Below are 14,940 nucleotides of genomic sequence, written 5' to 3' on the forward strand. Positions count from 1 at the left end.
TACCACAATAGCCGCTAATAGGTCATCACCCACCAAAGCAAAGTCAGCAATATGATAATTTAAGCTTTGATGAAAGATTATTGATCAGCAACGTGACCGTTTTCCTCTCTACAAATACTGCTTCACATGCATCCTACTTCAGTAATTTCTATTTTTGTTTTCTGCAACAGATACTCACAACGTTTGACTTTCCTATCTCAACTTCAGTTGCTGAAGGGACCAGCATGTAGCTGTGATGGCCGAGTGGTTAAGGCGTTGGACTTGAAATCCAATGGGGTTTCCCCACGCAGGTTCGAACCCTGCTCGCAGCGAATTAGTTTATTAAATAAACGGGTTGAATTTGAATAACTCTTTCCTGACCTCAAGGAAATTGGAAGATTGCCCACTAATTTTCATTATTATCCAGTAAAAAAAAAAGGTTAACAGTATCAGTTCAAAATAGGAACTACTCGTATAATTCTTCAAGAAGTGATGCTGGGAGTTGGACAAATGCGAAATGTTTTTCCTGTAAACTGGAAAGCTGCCCATGAGGAGATTTCCAGATGTGGGGAAACCATTGTAAACCCTGAATGTTATTTGGTTGCATCAGTCAGCATAACCAAATTGCAGATGAATGGGAGCACAGTGGGTTGATGTTGTTATCAATCTTCTGTAAGAAGAAAAGCAAGAGTGTTGCAGACTCTGCAAATCCGAAATATGCACAGGATATTCTGGAAATACTCAGCAGGCTTAGCAGCATCTGTGGGGAGAGAAAACGTGTTAACTTAATTTCAGGTTATGATCTTCCATTGTTATAATCGTACGTGATGTATATCAACATCCTGAGAGTTACCACTCCCCAGACATCGAACTGGAGTAGCTATATAAATACTGTGCCTACAAGAACAGGTGAGGCTAGGAACTCTGCGGCGAGTCACTCACTTCCTGACTCCTCACAGTTTGCGTGATGGAATATTCTCCGCTTGGCTTGACGAGTGCAGCTCCGAACAACACCCAAGAAGCTTGACTCCATCCAGGGCAAAGCAGCCCGTTTGATTGAAACCCCTTCCACTAACATTCACTCCTTCCACCACCGACGAAATGTAGCAGCAGTGTGTACCATTTACACTCTAATGACAGTATACTCTAATGTTAGATACGTTTTCAATTCCATAGAGACTGTCAGAGAATTTCCTGGACAGCACATCTACAGACAGCACTTTTAATAATACGCACTGCTCCTGAGCCATTACAAATCATCCCTCTGAAGGGAAGGGAAGTAAAACAGAATATTGTCAGCAGGTTTGGCAGCAATTGATGCTCTGATATAAGGTCACAAAACTGAAACGAGAACTCTGTTTTCCTCGCCACGCATGTGGCCAGGCTTCATTAATATATCTAGCATCTGTAGCATTTTGCCTTTCTGAGGAGGTAGGGATATCTGACGAGGTTTTCAAATAAAACTCCGCCCACCGACTTTGCAGAAACACAATGGGCTACGAAATGCACCAGAAAGACAAAAGTTGGAAATAAATGCATTGCCCCTCCGTCCAATGCTAAGTACTCGGCGGATAGCCAGGACTGAAAACAGCTTCAAACTCATGTCATCCCAGGCGTCTAAAGCACAGCTTTAAAGCTTTAGCTGCGATTGGGGCCGGTGTCGAATTTCCTCATTAGAGTTTCTGAAGATTATTCTTTAAGAATTTTTTTTTTTGCAAATATATAGGTAGAAAACCAAGCGGTAATGAGTGCATAAAGTCTGCAACGACACATGGACAGCTTAAGCGAGTGGGCGTACGTTTGGCAGGAATATAATGTGGCAAAGTGTAAGGTTGATCACTTTGGTGGGAAGAATAGAAAAATAGAATATTACTGAAATGAATTGACAGAACAGAGTGCTGCGCCACGGAGGGATCTGGGTGTCCTACAGGTATCATTAAAAATTGAGCATACAAATGCAGCAAGTAATTCGGAAGGCAAATGCCATATTGCTCTTTGGAACACAAGTATAAACGTCGGAAAGTCTTGCTGCAAATATGCTTCCATTGCATACGGTATGAGGATGTTCACACTGTTGTTTCCTGAGAAAATGCGTTGCTTATACATTAGTATTAAGAAAAATTAAACTTGATCTTATTAAATCATGTGCGATCTCAGGGAGCTTGATAGAATAGATGTTGAGAATGTTCCACCGGGGAAATATGGAACTGGGGGCGCTAACTCAGGATAAGGTTCTTCTGATTTAAGACGGGAATGAGGAGAAACGTCTTCTCTCAAAAGGTCGTCAATCTTTGCATTTGCAGCCTCCAGGAGGCAGTTGACGCTGTGTCAATTAATGTGTTAAATGATGACTTAGACAGATATTTCAGCTCAAATGCATTCAAGGGTGAGCATATTTGCAGCAAGTGGAGTGGGGTCTACGATCAGATCGGCTATGATCTAACTTGAATGGCGGAGTAGACTCAAGGAGCCGAATTGCCTATTCCTCCTATTTCTGCTTATCTAACATTCACTAAATGTTCATCTTTCCAGGCTGTGTGGTTTGCAACTTTTCTATGAGTAGACAGCAATGCTGAAGCAGATGTGCGGTGCTTTAATCACCCATAGGACAATGCTTTATTTTTTCTCTCTGATACCTGGTCTTATTATATGTATCGTTATGAATTCCTGCCACTACAAGTTACCAGCAATTTGTAGGTGATTTCACAAAATCAAATAAAAATTTAACACAAAACTTAACTAATTAATGCAGGGCAGAGCCCTATGGGTGGTGAGTTTTAGAAATTCTATTAGGGAAAAAGAATATTTAGCAACTTAAGCCAATTATTTTTACAGTTTCATCGGGGTGATCAGTCCATTGAAGTGTAAGCAAATGGACACAAGGCCTTTGACACGAATTCACTTGTGCAGATGTGATTCATGTTTCGAGCAGATGTGATCATTACTCGGGATGATATGAAACACATACAAGAGCCCGTTTATACTGATTTTGGTGGACATCACGTCATACTCATTCAGGTTACTCCTAGCTTATTGCTTGCTTTCAAGATTGGTTAGCTTAAGATTTCTTTGTCTAAAGTGTTTTTGCTTTTCTAGAAATCTTTTAATTTATGCCGTATTAAATCCAAACCTAGTGTTTCCAATATACTTGTTTTTGAATTCAGTTCATTCATTATGCCTTAATCAAGGTTCTTACTTAATAATCGTCTATTTCATGACTGGCTTAATAATCATCTATTTCATGACTGGCTTAATAATCATCTATTTCGTGACTGACAAGGGGAGGTCATGCCTGACAAATCTGTTAGAATTCTTTGAGAAAGTAACGAGTAGGTTAGACAAAGGAGAGCCAATAGATGTTATCTAGTTGGACTTCCGGAAGGCCTTTGACAAGGGGCTGCACAGGAGGCTACTCAGTAAGATAAGATCCCATGGTGTTAGATGCAAGGTATTAGCATGGATAGAAGATTGGCTGTCCGGCAGGAGGCAGAGAGTGGGGATAAGGGGGTCCTTCTCAGGATGGTGGCTGGTGACTAGTGGAGTTCCACAGGGGTCAGTGTTGGGACCACAATTTTTCACTTTATAAATTAATGATCTCGATGAAGGAACTGAGGGCATCCTGGCTAGGTTTGCAGATGATACAAAGATAGGTAGAGGGACGGTTAGTATTGAGGAGGCGGGGAGGCTGCAGAAGGACTTGGATAGGTTACGAGAATGGGAAAAGAGGTGGCGGATGGAATATAATGTGGGGAAGTGTGAGGTAATGCACTTTGATAGGACGAATAGAGGCATAGACTATCTTCTAAATGGGGAGAGAATTCAGAAATCTGGTTTGCAAAAGGACTTGGGAGTCCCAGTCTAGGATTCGCTTAAGGTTAACTTGCAGGTTGAGTCGGTAGTTAGGAAGGCAAATGCAATGTTGGCATTTATTTCGAGAGGACTAGAATATAAAAGCAAGGATGTGTTGCTGAGGCTTTATAAGGCTCTGGTCAGACCACATTTAGAATATTGTGAGCAATTTTGGGCCCCGTATCTCAGGAAGGATGCGCTGACCCTGGAGAGGTTCCAGATGAGGTTAACGGGAATGATCCCAGGAATGAAAGGCTTAACATATGAGGAACGTTTGAGGACTCTGGATCTATACTCGATGGAGTTTAGAAGGATGAGGGGGGGGATCAGATTGAAACTTACAGAATACTGCAAGGCCTGGATAGAGTGGACGTGGGGAAGATGTTTCCATTAGGAGGAGAGACTAGGATCCGAGGGCACAGCCTCAGAGTAAAGGGAAGACCTTTTAGAACAGAGATGAGGAGAAACTTCTTTAGCCAGAGAGTAGTGAATCTAGAATTCATTGCCACAGAAGGCTGTGGAGGGCAGGTCACTGAGCGTATTTAAGACCGAGATAGATAGGCTCATGATTGGTAAGTGGATCAAAGGTTACGAGGAGAAAGCGGGAGAATGGGGTTGAGAAACTTATCAGCCATGATTAAATGGCGGTGCAGACTCGATGGGCCGATTGGCCTAATTTCTGCTCCTATGGCCTATGGTCTTATGGCTTCTAACACAAATTAAATGTACGAACTGCAGATAGTAAAGGGCTACAGGAGGCCACAGATTGACGTTGAAATGGCTCCCTTAACCATGTTATTCATTGCAGTATTAATATGATTGATTTTAAGAGTACGGCTGTCTAACCGGGCCTGCTTACATTGGCCTATGACACAGAATCCTGAGCCCACCAGAGGTGACACAGAAAGCTTTTGAATGTTTTCAGAAAAGACAGCTAAGCTCTATCATGAGATTTCGATGGCAAGAAAAAATCACAAACAACATAGTCCGTCCGCGTGCTGGGATTGACAGCACGGACAACATACTCCAGGGAGTTCAATGTACATGGAAAGACCATGACCCCACATTGATGATTACAAAATCGCCAAGGAGATCTTCTGAGGGCAAATCAGGACAAACGGTCTGAAGCTGTGCAGCACAAAAGGCATATGGATACCTTGTAAAATGGCCTTGCAAAGCTCTGCATTGCAGACCACCTCCCTATGGATAACAACACAGCTGACCAGCCCATGTGGAGGCGAGCAGTGAATTTTGCTTCAGCATGCTTCGAGGATCAGTTGGGTCAAAGGTGCACCATCAGACAGGCCAAGAGTGGGGCACATCTGCCGAAGCTCTCCCAAACACAACCAACAGCAACATGAACAGCCTTTATAGTGCCATGTGCTTTATGACTTTCAGGCTGATATCGCACCACCATCCTCAGTCACGTGACGACCCAGAGACAACCATGAGGTCACTCACAGCTCGGATATGCTCTTTTCTTTGTTTATTCGTGGGATTTAGGCGGCGCTAGATAGGCCAGCATTTATTGCCCATTTCTAATTGCCCTTGAGAAGCTTGTGGTGAGCTGCCTATTCCAACCACTGCAATCCAGGTGTATCCATACTGCTGTTAGGAATTGAATTATAAGTTATAACCCAGTGATAGTGAAGAAATGAAGATTTAAGTCCAATGTCAGAATATTGTTGGGTGGAGGGGAACTTGCATGTTGTTGTGCTCCCATGAGCCTTCCCCCTTTACTTTCTAGGCGGTAGCGGTCGTGGGTTTGGAAGGTGCTCTCTATGGAGAATTGCTGAGTTCCTGCAGTCCACCTTTTAGATGATATACACTGCTGCTACTACGCGTCGGTCGTGGAAGGGGTAAATGCTTCTGGAATTGTTGCCAAGCAATCGTGCTGCCTTGTCCCTCATGGCATCAAGCTTCTTGAACGTTGTTGCAGCTGCACTCATCCAGACAAGTGGAAAGCATTCCATCACAGTCCTGAATGGTGGTGAGGATCTGAGGAGTCAGGGGATGAGTTGCTCGCCGCATGGCTCCTAGCCTCTGACCTGCTCTTGTAGCTGCATTATTTAAATGGCTCATCCAATACAATTTCTGGTCAATTATAATCCCCAGGATGTTGATGTTCGATGGAATCAGTGATGGTAATGCCAATGAATGTCAAGGGGAGATGGTCATTGGCTGGCAGTGGGAAGTGTCATTTGCCTCTTGTCAGCACAAGCCTGGATAGTGTCCAGGTTTTGCTGTATTTGGACATTGACTGCTTCAGTGTCTGGGGATCCAAAATGGTCCTGAACGTTGCGCAATCATCAGCAGATATCCACACTTCTGACCTTATGATAGAAGGAAGGTCATTAATGAAGCAGCTCTCAATGGTTGAGTGGAGAACACTACCCTGAGAAACTCCTGCAGTAATGTCCCAGGACTGAGGCGATTAACCTTCAAAGAACACAACCATCTTCTTTCGTGCTAGGCATGAATCCAACCAATGGACAGTTTTCCCCTGATTCCCACTGACTCCAGTTTGACTCGTCTTCCTCGATGCCACACTCGGTCAAATGTTGCCTTGTTGTCAAAGGCTGTCAGTCTCGTCTCACCCCTGGATTACAGCCCTTTGCCCCATGTTTTAACCAAAGTTGTAACGAGGCTAGTACCTGTGTGCTCCTAGCAGAGAGCAAACTGGGTGGCAGCGAGCAGGTTGTTGCGTAGCCAGTACGGCTTGAAAGCACTGTTGAAGGCTCTTCCTGTCACTTTACTGATGATCGAGAGTAGACTGAAGGGGCTGTAATTGTCCGGTTGCATTTGCCCTGCTTTTCGTGTACAGGACATAGCTGAGCAATTTTCAATATTGCGTGGTAGATGCCAATGTTGTAGCTGTATTGGAACAGCTTGGCAAGGGGTGCGCAAACTTCTCGAGCACAGGTCTTCAGTGCATTTGTCAGAATATTGTCAGGGCCCAACGCCTTCGCGGTATCCACTGCCTTGAGCTGCTTCATGACATCACATGGAATTAATGGAATTGTCTGACGGCTGGCAGCTCTTATGCTGGGGTCATCCTGCAGTGGTCCGTGTGGACCTATATGTGCTTGTGCATTTTAAGTCGATCATTTAACATTTTGGACTGCTGTAATAAAAACAAGGAAATCTCAACAGCTCAGGCAAAACTTGTGCAGAGGGGAATATATGTGCTCTAAGATCGTTGGTCACAGTTGGGAAAGGTCAGAAATATAATAATATTTCACCCAGTAGAATTGTGGGCGGCAGAAAAATAATTAAAGACAATGGCTCTTATCGGCTGGAAGGCATCAGACAGGAAATTAGAATAGGGGTACTCGAAATGTTCTCAGCGTAAGCTAAACACAGAATGACATAATGATTGCAGCACCAGTGTGAGGCTATTCAGACCGTCGATCCAGTGCCAGCTCTCTGTAAGGGCAATCGAACAATTAAACAAACAGAATAGTTGAACCTTTTTTGAGGAGGTGTGAATGACACACTGAGGAACAAGTGCCCTCCAAAAACAAAAACAAATTTGAAACGAGACTAAACCCTGAATCTGGAATATAAAGGAAAATACATGGGGGCAATATTTACAGTGGTACTTGTTGAAGTCAATGTGCATCAGCAAGGCTGTGTAGTGCCTCATCGAAAGATGAAGTGCTCTTCCTTGAATGTATGTTGCATTTCATTGGAAATTTCAGGACTGCGAGGACCAGGAGGTCAGAGTTGAGAGCCAGTCATTTGAATTTTTCATTTTTTCTTCATGGATTAATTAGCTAATGTTTCTGTCAAGTTTGCATTCGATATTCGGCATCAATTCCCTCGAAGCCAGCTTTTGCTGAGACACTTTCTATCCAAAGAAACTGCCATTCCAACACTTATTGAACGAAGAAACTGGCACTTTGACACTTGCAGCCCAGAGGTTGATTTTAGTTCTGTTCCGTTTTCCTGGGCCTTAATAACTTCTGAACTGAACTACTGAATGGGCCTTGAAAGGCTGACTTGCTCATTGCAATTCCTAGGAAACAAATTAAGGATTATGAAATCAAAATGAACCTGTGGGGCTTCCAGCTCTATCAGGCTGCTTGTATTTTCAGACGAGATGAGGAGTGAACACATTCAGACAGCTGCCTGAACCAGGAAATATGGCGTCGCCTTAATTGGTGAATTTGGATAATTCCGAATAACTGGATAAGCCATCTTAAAAATTCATTTTCGTTTCCCATGCGTGCGTTGCTCCTATAAACTCTGGGTTGTACCATTTATTTATCAAAACTGGTCGCGATATAAATCACACCTTATTCTTAAAGGTAAACATTTTAAGAGTACGCAATTTGTGACTTAATTTAAATCATATATAAAAAAAATGTTCGTCCGGGCTAAGAACACGAAGCCATTCACGTAATGAAAGAGCCTAAACACCAATCACACGTCGAGAGTCTATGGCCAAGTTCAAAGGACCCACGACTCCGAATGAAATCGGCCAGTATATGTGTCCATTGCCACCTAAAGTCAAATCGGCCATACTTTCGGACACGGAACGGAAAAGCAGAATATGCTTTGTACACTCAGCAGCTCAGGCAGTGTCTGTGAAGTGGCGAACAAAACTCATCTTTCGGTTCCATGACGCTTCATCAGCATTGAGAACCGTTAGACAGGTGAAATGTTTTAAAGCAAGGAAAGCCGTGGAGGCAGGAAAAATAACAAAACCGAATGGCTGTTAAAGTGGAAATCAGTCCAAATTAAAGAGTTCGTGATTTGAGGCCTCACTGTGAGATTAAAATAGAGTCATGGAATGGTCATGGCACAAAATTTGGTCATCCCGACCAGCCTGTCTGTGCCAGATCTCTGTAAGAGTAGGAGAACAAGTAAACAAGCAAAAGTGTCAGTGCAAGAGGTAGGTCGTCACTCCTTATAATTCTCCACCTTGATTCTGTAGATCTGTTGTTTAACATTCCTGTTAATCTTGCAGCCTTGGGAACCAATTCTGTCCCATGAAACTAATGCTCAGGCACATAATGCCCTGAGAAATTGCCAGTTAAACATCTGTTGCCCAGCAAATGTGCTGTCCAACTTTCCTTATGCTTAATTCCCTCTGCCCTTCATTCCCAATCCACGTGAAAATCCAATTCCTGCTGAATGCAGCTCGACAATTCAAATAAAATATGGTCAATTTAATACGGTGGGGCTCGACGCTCTGTCAGACTCTATATTCCGTCGTACCAGTTTTTTCTGATATAGCTTCCCAGGCTTGTAGTAAATAAAAACTAGGCCGCACTAGCCTCATTCTTTGCTCCTGTGCCAGTCTCACCATAATATTCAATTTACGGTGAACTCTAGGAAAAACTTGCTGTGCTCATCTCTCTTTCTGCTTGCAAGCATTCAGCTCTGAATCACACACCTTCCTCCTGTGGTGGGTATAGATCATCCTTGTGATCTTGACAAGCTTCTGACGATGCTTTCGGTCCAAAATTTTGAAAGCTCAGCAAATTAGCAATGTGCACAGATATAGTCTGGTATGTCTAGTGCATGCGTTTCCTTCTGTCTCTCTGTTTCAATCTCTCCATTATTGAATGAATGGTATTTGGAAATGAATTTTACTTCTTCCTTTCGATGCAAAGACTTGGATTCAGCGGATAATGAGTAAGAAAGACATCTTTCAGATCAGATAACATCGATGTCTGGCTGTTTTCCAGAGCAATCTATGTTCCTCCATTTCTTGTGTGGAAGACCCTCATCTGCCATCACTCTTAGCATTTCTACGGGTGTCTAATTTGTCTCCTTCACCAAAGATCCACCCTTTCTTAGCAGTGTCGTGCAAGACAGCCCTGTGGTCAATACAAAGCTCCAGCTGATGCATTTAGAGTGGTTAGCACTCTATATTGTGGCTGCAACGACCTCGGCTCTGAGGAAATGTCATAAACCTGACGCAGTAAACATGTTTCCTTTTCCAAAGAAACTGCCTGAAATCCTGCATATCTCCAGCATTTTCAGTTTTTTCCTTTATTTTGGATATTCAGCAGCTGCAGAATTTGATTCTGCTTGAAGCTGAAGAAAGTTTGATAATATTTTGGGGCAGACTGGACTCCGAATCAAATCCACAACCTTTGTACGACTGGACTAAGAGCCTCGGCGGTTATTCAAAGCGCACAGTATTGTGTCACAAAGCCAAGCATTTGGAAAAATGTTTCATTCCATTCATTCAAATTAAGTGCTTGGATTCGGCTGGCACGCTGCATTGAAGTATTTTTTAACGTAACAGATTTTAGAAGTGCTGGAAACACTAAGGAACTCCAACAGAGATCGTGTAGAGAGAAATAGAGTGAATGTTTCAGGTCGCGGCCTTTCATCAGACCGGTTTACCATTTAGCCAGCCTTTTAGTTAGCAGTCACGAGGCTCAAAATAGAATTTCCCTCTTTGTGATAGCATAGCAGAACAGTTGTGAGTTGTAAAGTTGTAAAGTTCCACTTTTGTCAGCATTCCTGAGGCTTCTTCATTGAGCGTGATCCCGAAAATGGCCCTTCCGAGGAAGTGTGGCTGGCACCTTAGAATCACATAGTCCGCTGTATGCGCGTTTGGTGCAGTGATTTCATAATGGTTAGTAGTGCGTATCGCCACAACAGCCTCGACTATATTCCCATGTCACAGCAAACCTTGTACCTGCAAAGATAACGTAATCAATAATCAATTTTTGCTTGCACGAATAAATAGTTTTTCATGACAAAATCTATTCAATCTTTCCAATCTTGCGTAATCATGTCTTTACTTGATGCCCCTGAATTCAAAGAAGTCTCTTTTCCCTGATTTTTCTTCCTTTCACAATCAATAACCCTCCTTTACTTCCTTCTGTACATTTTATCCACACTTTTCAAAGGCATTGCCTAATTTAACTCTCATTGTCCCGCCTCGCTTGCTCTGCTGCTATTGTTGGTCCCGGGGCTTGTTCCACTAATATGGATCTGTGCTTTCAAACCAGTCGATGCATTTCGATTTGTGACAGCCAGACACCGAAGCGCTGCCAAAACGGGGTTGGATTTCAATTGCTCCGGGCATTTTTGGTAAATCTCACGATGCAGTCAATTATAATGAAAACCCGGGTTTCATTCACATAAGATTCGACACTTTTTTCTGAGCAGATGGCAGTTGAACTGCGTGAGCGATGCCCTGGCAAACTGGGACAGCACAGTTAGACCTGAAGTACTCCAAATTCAACTTTCTCTATTGAAATGTGCGATGAAAGGTTATCGACCTGAAACATTAACTTTGTTTCTCTCTCTGCACAGATGCTGTTTCGTCTGCTAAATATACAAAGCGTTTCTGATCATGCTTTCGATCGTGAGCCCTCACAGCATTTTGTCCTCTTATCAGATGGTGTTGAACAGAAGGCTGACGCAGTACCTAGTTCAGTTTAACTTTCAATTTTCCACCACACTCAGGAATAATCGAATTTAAAGTGAAACAGTAAGACGTTATTTGAAAATCCGGCAGTGAAGCTTTGGAACCAACTGGCCCGTGACAGCAAATTTCAAACAAGGTTGTTAAAAACCTGAAACGTGTGTGGAAGTTAGTAGCGAGAGTTTGAAGAGAATCAAGTGCGAGATTAACTTGGCGCCCTGAAAATGTATTTGCTTCCAGCACGCACCCAATTTCTTTTTGGTCTTCGTCATGTAGGAATAGCGGACAATTTTCCTGTTCTTTATTTTCATCATCCTGCCGAATATTCCCCACAGCTCTCAGTCATTTGTGTTCGGCTTAAGGATCGGGAAGCTTACTTCATTGCAATGATGGTTGCGATTCGATTGGCGTTGAGGGATTTGCGTCACAATGACTGTTCCGGGGGCAGCCAGAATGTAAGGAACATGATTAAACACAGAGAACCAGAGTTAGGAGAATTTATGTTGTGATGAAATCTTACCGACCTGATTTTTTTTTCTTGCCCTTCTACAAATGCTGCTTCACCTCCCTACTCCTTGATTAATTTCGTTTTTGCTTTCGACAGAGGTCACTCACTACGTTTTACTTTGTTGTTTGATTGGTTAAAGCTTTGGACTTGAAATCTAATGAGCTTTACTCGTGGAGGTTCTAGACCCCTTCGTTAGGAATTCGGTTGTTAGTTATCAGAATACTCAAAACCCTCAATTGTTAGATTTCCCTCCTCTTGGAGGATATTGAGGATTCGATCTTGAACTTTATGAAGTTGGAAGATTGACTGCAAACCTTCATTAATACCCTCGTTTTCATCAGGTTTGTGACCTTTTATCAGTCTCATCGTACGTGATTCAATCCAAGAACGTCAGTGGATGGAGAAAGGTAAGGTCACCGTGCCAAGTCACTGCGCTTTCATCAGAACTAGAATTATGCAGAATCCCTTCAACATATTGCATGTCCTTTTAATTATGATGTTGTTTCCACGCGAGTAAACTTCCAAACTCAATCCTTTTGAACGCTGATATTATTAGACCCATACTCTAAATAAATGGTTCAACCAAACCTGCATATTCAAGTCTCGCCATCAGATGCATTTTACGGTGGGTTCGTGGCTTCTACTGTAGACATGTTTTCACACCCACGTAAACTGTCAGATAACATTCTGCACTTATTCTGTTCATATAGCGCTGTTAATAATATACACTGCTCCCGAGTCAGTTTCAAATCCACCCTATGAAGGGGAGAGAATTAAAGCAAAAATAAAAATTGCAAATCCTCAGCAGGATTGGCAGCCCTTGCTGCAGTGGTATAAATTCACAAATCTGAAACGTTAACTCTGATTTCCTCTTCACGATTACGTCCAGGCTGCTGAATATTTCCAGATTCTGTAGCATTTTGCATTTGTATTGAGGTAGGAGGTATCCGACCAGGTGTTTACAAAAACACAAAGGGCTAACAAATGCGCCCTTCAATGAGGCACAAAATCCAAGCGCTTTGATGAAGTGAAATTACAGTTGTTTATGTTTTCGGAGGGCAATTGTTCACTTACATGACATTCACACTTACTCAAACTCATAATTCTGTTTTGTTAATTTTTCACGTACTCCTGTAGAGAGCTGACACCGACGCCAGGGTCCGAATGGCCTTATACTGTGCTGTGACCATTCTATGACGCGTCCTTTGCCCACGCTAAGACCATGCACCACAGCCCCTTGTGCAATTTCATCTCAGCAGACATCCAGCCGATCAGGGCATTTTCCTTTTATTATTTTTTATTCACCTATAATATGACAGGGTTAAATTTCATTTCATCCCCCCACCCAAACCCCCAATTTTGGACTCCCATTTACTCAGATTTGGGATCTGTAAATTAGTTACAACAAAATGTTAGCTGAAATTGGTTAGCTGATGTTATCCATTAAGGGTTCCTCCCAGATTTTATTTTATGAATATTTATTTCAAATAAAATAACAGGAAAAAATTGTGCAACGAACCTGCATCAAATCCATCAGAAATAAATAAATTATTAGGTTCGAAAAATGATAAAAATGGATTCTGCACCTACATTTATAGAATATGTGAGGGTACCTTTGTTGTGCCTAGTGTGCAGGTGGCATTAGTGAAGCCTAAACTATTCTGGACACGCTAGACCATGTTAATTGCGCTTTCCTTACATCTAATATCTGAATTCCTGTTGATTGTAAATTGGAAAATACAAATCCCTTTCTACCTGGGCTAGTCACTGAATATTGAGGTCCAGCTGTGCACTCCTTGAGTATGCTGATACAGCGGTGCTAATTACTGGGTATACCCGATTGGCTTCGCCTGTCAGAGTTGAAACATGTTGAATTCTTCCATGAGCGTCACACAATGGAAATGCGATCTTGAGGATATGTAGTTGTGACACCGCGAAAACTACTGTCCAAAGAAAACTCGTCGCACTCGCAGAGTTGGAATGGGGCTTCCCTGAGATGGAATGCGGTCGGTTTCCAACCAAATGATTCCGAGAATGAACTGACAGGGTAGATTCTAGGAAGGAAATTCGGAAACTCTTTAAGGAGTTTATCCACTTTATAATGGATTATTTCCCCGTTTGATTTGTGTGGTTTGGAGCGCAAAATACTAACCACTATGCGATCACGGCGCCACCTACCGAATGCACGCATATGAAAGCAAAATATTGCGAATGCTGAAAATCTGAAATACAAACAGAAAATGCTGCAAAAAACTCAGCAGGCTTGGCGGCATTCATGGAGAGAGACTTAGAGTTAACGTTTCCAGTTTGTGTGCCTCTTCTTCGGAGCTTTTTCTTTCAATCAAAATTTCACTGCTCCCTTCATACATTCTCTCACTTGATGCCAAGAAATTAGATGTTCACATTGTTAGAATTAAGCAGCTTGACCTGACACGCGAAAGGTCTTGACCACTTGGCAAATATTTGCTGCCGTGTGCATCAACATGTCGTTTTTTCCGAAGCAATTTGACAGATGACAGACCTGTTCCGTAAAATGCTTTTTCTGACGGGAATTGAACGCGGGTCCCGGCGGTAAAAGTTGCACAGGACTAAAATCACTTGCTGGGCAAAATGTGCTTAAATAGCATTTTGTTAGGGTAGTATGTGTCAGAGCGGCAGCCAACTGGGACAGAATTGGTTCTCCAGATCGCCCGCGAATTGAACAGGAATGTTAAACAATTGATCCGCGCAGTCAAGGTGGAGAGTTATAATTAGTTGGAACTGCCTCTTGCAATGATACTTTTGCTTGTTTAGTGTTCCCTGACTCTTACAGAGAGTTGATCCGAATGGTCACATTCTGTGCCTGAAGTATTCATTGATTTTTTGCTTATCTCACCCTGAGGCTACAAGACACAAACTCTTTAATTTGGGCTGACTTCCAATTCAGCAGGAATTCCAATTCCTTTTTGTTATTGTGCTTGCCTCCAAGACTTTTCTTGCCTTGAAACTTCTTACATTTCTAACCAATCCCGTGCTAATGAAGCGTCATGGAACCGAAAGATTAGCTTTGTTTGGCACTTCACAGAGGGTATGATTGGCATTAAGGCGCTTTCATCGCGTTATCAGGCGAGAGGCTTAGGGTTCTTATCCAGGGCGAACATTTTTTTTTGTTGTTGTTGTTGTGATTTATAAAGTGTCACAAATTGCGTTCTCCTAAAATCTTTACATT

At 42.6% G+C, this 14,940-nt stretch overlaps 1 non-coding gene across 1 annotated transcript; it reads left to right on the plus strand.

The window, feature by feature from the left end:
• The first annotated feature begins 229 nt into the window (after window positions 1-229).
• Window positions 230-311, plus strand: trnas-uga. The gene has a single exon. It is a non-coding gene; the product is annotated as a tRNA-Ser (tRNA).
• Window positions 312-14,940: the final 14,629 nt, after the last annotated feature.

The sequence above is a fragment of the Carcharodon carcharias genome, chromosome 19 (genome assembly GCF_017639515.1).
Source record: "Carcharodon carcharias isolate sCarCar2 chromosome 19, sCarCar2.pri, whole genome shotgun sequence".
Lineage (NCBI taxonomy): Eukaryota > Metazoa > Chordata > Chondrichthyes > Lamniformes > Lamnidae > Carcharodon > Carcharodon carcharias.